The sequence below is a fragment of the Orussus abietinus genome, unplaced genomic scaffold (assembly GCF_000612105.2).
Source record: "Orussus abietinus isolate OABI.00-Male unplaced genomic scaffold, Oabi_2.0 scaffold9, whole genome shotgun sequence".
Taxonomy (NCBI): domain Eukaryota; kingdom Metazoa; phylum Arthropoda; class Insecta; order Hymenoptera; family Orussidae; genus Orussus; species Orussus abietinus.
This window is the reverse complement of record NW_019396004.1, coordinates 1,034,228-1,042,507: the sequence shown is the minus strand read 5'-3', so window position 1 is coordinate 1,042,507 and position 8,280 is coordinate 1,034,228.

Sequence of the window (8,280 nt, the reverse complement as noted above, 5' to 3'; positions counted from 1 at the left end):
GCGCCGGCGCGGCCGAGCGCCGCCGGAAACTCCCGAGTCCCGCCGAGGCCGCTCTCTTCCGCGAGCGCCGCCATTGCTGGCGCAGGGACGAGTTACGAAACCGTGCCACTTCGGGCCGTAATACGCACGCAGGCGCGTCCTTTGGAACGAAACGCGCGCCCGAGTGGGAGGACTCGGGCCCCTCGGCCTCTCTCGGCCGTTTAGGAGCGACCGGAGGGATGCTTAGATGCCGCATCGGCTTCCCCTGGTAAGATGGCGACCTTCTCGATCGCGCTCGGCCGACCCACTTCGGAGAGATCCCCTCCGAATTACCTGAGCGCGCCCGGGTTTTCGTAAATATGGGACCCTCTCCGAAAGTCCCGATTTCCCGAGGAAAGAGCGATAAACTCCTTTAGGAGGCGACGCGAAAATACTCCTAGGCGATCCGACCCAACCTAATATGGCGGCCGCGCGCATCGCCCTGCCCGATCTCGCCGGGGACAAAGTTCACGCCGCACGCGTGATTCCAGGCAATTACCTGGCTTCGGTAATTATTCCTAGGAAGGAGGAACTGGTTGCCAGCCGATGCAGGCGGATATATCTCGAGGGGCGAAGTCACCCCTGCGTACCCCGGAATTCCCCGCGCGCCAGGACCCCGGGGCCTCTTTAAGGTTAGGTTCCCGTCGGCGAGAAATCCCTCCTCGTGAATATCCCGTACATGCGGTACCACGTATCCGTGCGTATACTTATATCTTAGAATATCCTTTCTTATGTAGATCGATATTCAGAGCGGATATTTTCCAGGTACTGGAATGGTGAGAGAGGAGAAAAAAAATGGAGGATCGAGCGGGGTCGACGTGGCGCGACCTCGCGGCCCGATCTCGAGGAGAACTCAAGTAACCGACGAAGTAGGTGGAATTCCTGGTAACTTTCCCTCCTACGCAGAGTCGTTCGCCGATCTCCGAGCAGGAACCTTTCTAATCCGTTCACGCGGATGTTTTCGAATCTGTTAGTAGGCGACCGGTAACGGACTTGTTGCCTACTTGACGGGGCAAGGACGGCCGAGGCCGAGCCGGGAACTTCTCTCGACAAAGACGGGGAAGAAGGAGAGGAGCGATCGCCGGACAGGGACTAGCTAGAATTCCCCTCGTCTCTTAGGATGCCTCTTCTCCCTTCGTCCCTGCGGATGCAGATGCAGCGCACAGCGACCTCCAAGACTCCTGCAAGCCCTTTCAAATTAATCCCTATAAACGTGCGCCTCGAGATGCATATATATTAAGACGCGTTTAAACTGATCCTTGGCACGTTATAACGCGTAATCCTTTGAAAACGGGAGAAAAAAAAATAATCAAAGGACTCGTGACGTAACGTATGATGAACATGTAGACGCAAAGTTCAGCAAGGATCAGGAGAGCGCGTTGCGACATCCTGCTACGCACGTCTGCGTCGAAAGGTTAACGTTTATTATACGTTGAAGTATGTATTTCATGGGCTCGGAGGTGGGGGAAAGTGGAGTCGAGGTGACAAGGATCGAAGGGAGAATATCGAAGAGGTCCGAGGAGACGGGAGTTAGCGGGATGTTTGCGGAAAAAATGAAAATGTCCCGCGGACCCGGATTTGCAGTCGGATAACGAGTCCTGCCAGTTTTCGGGGCGAGGGGGGATCCTGTTTACCAGGAGGCGAGTCCTCCGAATCTCCGAGTTTTCCACGGGCCTCTCTTTGTGCGGCGACCTTCGAATCTGCATACTGCGACAATAACGCCGGAGAAGGAGCGAGACGCCGCGACGATATCGCCAAGGAAGGACGGAGATGGGGCGAGGATAACGCTAGGATGGAGAGAGACCGGAGAGGCGACGTCGCCCTGGGGAGAGAGAGACGGAGAAATGGCATCGCCGAGAGGGGAGAGAGACCGAAAGGAGCGAGGGAGATCGAATGCGTCGCGGTCCCTTAGTTGCGGCGACGTCCTTCGGATTTCGCCGGGAGATCCTGAAACCGAAGTCCCGGGACATTCCTGGAGGCTTTGGTCGTTTTGCGCGCATTTTTCCGACCTCGGTGGAAGCCGCCCTCGCGCCTCGCGGGATAAACGAATGTTTATCGCTTCGGCCGGGATTTTCTTCAACGGGGCGAACGGGCTCCTCGAGGACGCATTCCTGGGACTGGTCTTCTCCGCGTGGCCGGGAACAAAAGCGACGAGGACATCGGGACCGACTCCTCATCCCGGTGATGGCGATTTTTGTACGACACCGATGTACAATTTTATTAATGCGCGACTGTATTTAATGCGATATTTATTCGGTATAATTACTCGAAGAAATAATTCATTGCGACGAATGTCGGCCTAAATCGTGACTTAAACGGACCTCTTGAGTTTTGTCCGATTAAACGCATCTTTGCCCGGTAATTTCCCTTCTCAGGAAAATTCGCCAGGATTATTGGAATTCGAAGTAGATCGCATCTAGTGCGGGACCGTGACTTTAGTTAAGCGTATGTTTATTGCCCCTGGATAAAAGTTTCCCTCTCACGCGACAGCCGAGCCTTCCAAGGACGAGCGTTCACTGCACGAGTCCTGTTCGGTTAAGACATTCCGTTCTTATCGTGTCCCGCGCGGAGAGAAAACATCCTTCTGGTCGACTTTATCCGCATTGAGACGCGGGATTTAATTCCCCGTAACTAGATCCTTTAAGTATAATTAGTGCAGACAGAAGTATCGTTAATTAGAAAAATGCCGACCTAAGGGAATTACTTTTTTTTCACGCATATCGATGTCAAACTCCTAAGGAGAGGTCCTGGCGCGTCCTGGATTTGCTCTTTCGTTCTCGCGGAAAGGACCCGCGAGAAAATACCGACCCAGGCCGCTTTCCCGACTGATTACGTCCATTTTCCTTTTTTACTGCCGCCGCGGAATGCTCATATTTTCCGCGGATTCCGCCGAAGGGGGAGCTGGAAGTGTCGGAAGAGTCGATCCCTCGGTAAAAGGCGTTCGTCCTGTTTCCTCTATATTTTCGACCGAGGACCACAGACTCCGTGAAAGCCCTCGCATATATCCTCCAGGGTTGGCTCTTCAAAGCTCTCTCTAGTCCATGGCGGACGGGGATGCACTTTGAAATGCACCCCGCGAGTCTGCCTTATACCTCTCGCTGCGTTTATTATTCATCCCGGAAAGCTTCTAGGGGATGCGAAGCCGAGGAACGGCCACTTAGGGTGATGAGGAGGAGATTTATTGTCCGCAGTTTCGTCTAGGAAACGAGATGAGAGGCCTCCCCTCCTCCCTCCTCGATTTACCCGTCTCGGGGGATGAAACGCGGGAAACGTGAAAATGGCCGGAAAAACGCGAGAAAACCTGCCCGAGTTCTCCATTCCCTGTTTTATACCCGAATTTTTTTTTCTTCTGGAAATTAGGGAATTTATTATTACAGCTTTTTAATGCAGGCAGGGCGTTGGATGCTGAGTGAGGTCACGATGAATAATCCCGCGCTCCGTATAGGCCAAAGGGGGATGGCAAAGGGTGGAATGCCACGTATGCTCTTCGTCATCGGGATCCTCTTCGGGATCTTCTTCGGGAGCAGACGGCCTAAATAGGACGTGTCGGCCGGTTGCCGTAGAATTTCGATCGTACACCTCATCGTCCCACCTAAAATTACGCAACTGCATTTAGCGAGGTGATTCAACCTCGCGGCGTGCTCTTTGCCGGAGCCAAAGGAGACCTCGAGTGCTCCTCTCTTTTCTGACGAGTTCTGATGCACTCTCCGCTCTAATGACTCTGTTTTTCTTTTCTTTATCATAAATCATATTTCGGCGTTACTTCTTTCCTCCCTGGAAAATTTCCCACTTTAGCGTGGATTTCGTGGTTTTAATTGTCCCGCGAATTTGCGAGCTCGCTCCCTTATCACTTATCCGAACTATTATGCCGTTGTCACGGATTTCCCTAATTTTGGGAATTTTCTATCGATCCTCCTTATCATTGGGGACTCTCGCTCCCGGTTATCAGGGCTGGGGACTCGCGCCGCGAGGGGCAACCCCTAGTGATTCATCCGAGGAACGCGAGGAACACGAGCAAAAACCGTCCCAAGCCGCGGTTGCGCGTTCTATTTCTATTTCGGTGGCGGCCGGCGCATCTATTCGGTCTGTTTGTGCCCGCTAATAGAAGCCTACGGCGACCCAAGAATTACTAATAGTATGCCTCTGATCCAAGCCGACAGCGATCGATTCGCGCCAATCAGAGGAATAAAGGGAATCGCGACTACTCCGATTTAAAGCCACCGGACAAAATTGATTAGAAATGTATTAAAGTCGATTTTTTATTTGGTCGTACTATAGGGGGGGTTTATGCACTTTTTAAACACGGTAAGCGCGGCCGTGCGTGTACTTATTGCACCGTGTACTTATTGTTAGCACATCCGGTGCAACGCTTACCGCATAATGTAGGAACGGACCTCTCGGTGCTTTATGCCCCGGCAAGAGTTGACCGGGAACCCGGTTAGAAAAGGCTCGATCCATCTCGTAACGAGAGAGTCATCGCGATAACTCGCGGGGGCCTTATCCGAACCGCGTTATCCAACGCGGTTAAGGATCGATTAATAACCGCGATTAATGCCCCCCTTAACGTCCGCCGGGTTAAATCCTCCTCCTGCCTCACTTACTCGCCCGGATAATTGCATAAATCATCGGACCGAGGGAGAAAGCGATATCATCGCGCGAGTTATCATTCTGCCGATAAGGCGCGCAGATAAGCCGAGCCCTCGCTCGAGTAGGGATCGCAAAAAGTCGGGAAAAAAATCCGGAGAGCGATTTTTGCGAAATTTCCCGAAATGTAAGACGCTGGATTTTTCAAGGATGCGGCTTATCGCGTTATCGCGCAGAGTGCGATTAATTAGAAATTAAGTTTTCGGAGCGAATATGTATTAGGGCACTTTTCGTGGAAAACTCGATTCGTTATCGAGAGGAGAGGTCCGATTGGGTTTGCGAGACGAGCTCTAGAATCGCTCTAGATTCTGTCCTTTCTCTCTCTCTCTCTCTCTCCTTCTTTCTCTCTCCTCCTCGCTGGTTCATTCCGGTTGGCGGATATTTTGGCAAAGCATTTGGCAAGCAACATACTTGCGAGGTATTCTCGTCCGGTGCTATTAACCTCGAATTATTCCCTGTCGATCCTCGTCCGCGATGCGCTCTTATCAGAGTTGATAAAATTCACCTCTTTACCTGGAATGAAGGAAAAGAGAAAAAAAATTGTACCTTCCTTGAATTTGCTGAAATGTGGTAATCAGACTCGCCAGAGTTGAGGCAGACTCGTTTGCACTGCGATTCGGAGTTCGCGTTATCACAGGTGTCGGGGCGCGTTATCAGTTGATTTTCTCTGAAGTATTTTCGTCGCTGTAATTCATTTCATGACATTTTCTGGAAATACCGGATTCTTTGGGGTGGAGGTAAGAGCGTGATTAATTTTAGCCGAGGATTTGAATTCCGATTAGTCGATTGAGCGGCGCGTTTCGTGCCGCGAGTCGGAAGACTCGTTCCTGGAAACCCAATTTTGTCGAAGGGACCTCCGGAGGACACGGGCGAGGACTTCCGGTTTCCTGGCTGGTTTCCGGGCGCCATCTTGGCGGCAACTTGGATCACGTCCGCGACTTCCGGCGGCGTCGATCGCGCCAACATTCTCCGGATATCTCTACCCTGCCGGATGATAACATCCGTCAATGGCTATTCCTAAATCCGGGATTAATTGTGAAAAAAACTCGCAGCCTCGCCTAAAAAGCTAAAACCTCCAGAATTTGACGTCACCCTCAAAGAAAAAGAAAAAAAAAAAGGAAGAGTGGAAATAAAAATCAAGAGTCACGCTGACGACATCGAAAGTCCGATCAAAGGTATCGACCGGGTTCGACCGGGAGGGGGAACCTCGGTCTCTTATCAGCGGTTATTTCACGTTTTTACGGCTATCACTGGCGAGTCAGTGATAAACCTCTTGACCATCGATATTCGACTCGATCGAACCGATGACCGCATTTTCCTCCAATAACGACGTTTCCTTTTCCTCGAATATTTTCTCCTTCGGTTTAATTTCCGCATATCACGCCCCGTATCATAACTCGGACTTTCGCAACATTCCTCCCCGAATACAAAGGGACGAGTTGACAGGCGATGCGCGATGACTCACGATTCATAAATATTTCATTCCGACCGATCAGCTGTGATTGCGGTGATTCAACGAAGCCCACGGGTCTTGCGCACGCGGGATCGAGGACGAGGGACGACCTCGAGGCGCCTCCTCCTTGTTTCCAATTTTTCCTCATTTTTCCTCATTTTTCCCGATTTTTTTATCCCCCTGAAATCACGCGCGTTTCATTGGAATTTTGCGCCCGTTAGTCGCCTCTCTCTCGCTCCCGCGGCGACCCGCATCGCTGCGTCTCTCTCGCACTCACGCGCTGTCCCGACTCGGTCGAGGATGCGAGAAGGCGACTTATGTAACGAGCCCCCTTTTACCTCCCCCGAGTAATTACGCCGGCTTTGCGCAGCCTTCATTTGTTTATGCGCCACGCATGCGCCGGGGTCAATTTATTAAACCAACGGGAGTTTTTACCTAGCTGATTAAAGTGCAATAGCCCCAGCATCGCGGAATCAGGCTCAGGGGTATCGCGTTGCAGCGAGCTGCACCGAGGTGCAGCAGCCTCCACTAGGATGCACCACATTGCAGCGCTTTACAGAAGATGCAAGGCACTGATTCAATATTTTTTCAATTGTTTTCAGACTCGATTAAGAATTTTGTGAAATGAGAATTAGGTTCAGAACTCGTGTATAATTAAACGGATTTTTTTAATCGTCGCCAATGAGATGCATCCTCCAGCACCCGCGAGATGCAACCCTGGAAATGCATGGCGCCGTAAAACGGAGCGTTTTATAATAATCTTCGACCCTGGCGGACCTTTCCTTGCGATCCGTAATTAAGGATCGCGATAATAGCGATAATTCGCGTTTTTGTGCCTAACTCTTGAAACCCCCGAAGGATCCCGGAAATGAGTATCCTCTTATTAATCTACGATTAATTTTAATCGAAAAAAATCTGCAATTATGGAAATTGAATTCTCCCAGGTTCCCGATGGGACTCTTCGAGGTCCTTTTGGGCTCTTAAGGAATTTCCTTTTATTTTTATCGCAACCCTTGGAGATGTTTAATTTAATTAACCAGCGGAGATCCTGATTTGAAAAGGGAAAAGGAGAGCCTGCCAATTTACGTGGCAGCTCTTCCAGGTCGATTCGCAGGTGGGACAAGGTCGGCAATCGCGATCCGCGGATGTCGCCGACACATCGAACTACTGTCATCATCGCCGGTAACCATGCGAGCATCCCATTGGCTCATGCGGAACATCCGAACAACTTCATCAGAAAGTCCTTTCGATGATCCGCAGCGAAGTCCTCGTACTCTCCTTTGCGCCACTCCGACATCTATTCGCCTTACAAACCAAAAAAAAAGAGCGAAAAAAGAGCGATAAAATGCGAAATCAATGGCCGCCATTTTGGTACCGATTTTAGGTCTTCGGGTCGGCTCGAAAGTCGGTCAGACTTTATTTACCTCCTTCGAATTATGGAGAAAAATAAAAAATCAGGATGAAGATGGGCGAGGTCGATCAGTATCGATCGGTATCGAGCCGATCCTGTCGCAACGGCCACTCCGTTTATGCGATGCCGGGCAGACGAGGTGTCGGAGTCTGTAAATAAATTCCCCCCGCTGTCATTCGCAATCGGTCCGCCCTGTCAAATCCGACGCTTCGATCTGTCCGCCGCGATCGACTCCGATCGGCCTTTAATGGCGAGAGAAGCGACGATCGCGCAAGTCACCGGCGTTAATCCCGAGCCATTCGCGATGCTCCCCCTCGTCCCTGGTATCCGATTTGTTTTTACGAAAATCCCCGATCGATTGACCACCGATCGCAGTCCCAGGCTCCGATTCCGCCGAGGAGCCGATAAAAAGGGGCCCGACACTCGCCGATTCGCCACCGTGAGAACCGCGAGGGCCGATCGTCCGATCGACCGTCGATGGCCGATCGATCGCCAATCGTTAGGCCGATCGAGGCTGCGATCGATCGGCGATGGCGCCGGCAAGGCATTCGATCTCCGATCGAGTCGGGAGCCTCGATCATTAAGCGATCGATGACCGATTTCGCGGGCTCGCCTTTTTCCTCGGACTTTTCCACGGCTCTTCGTTTCTCCATTTTTTTTCGCCTTATCGATCTCACCAATTTTTAATTGGAGATAAAAATCCCCCTGGATAGGAAAGACCGTCATTAATCACTTCTTGGGGACGCTTTTTATC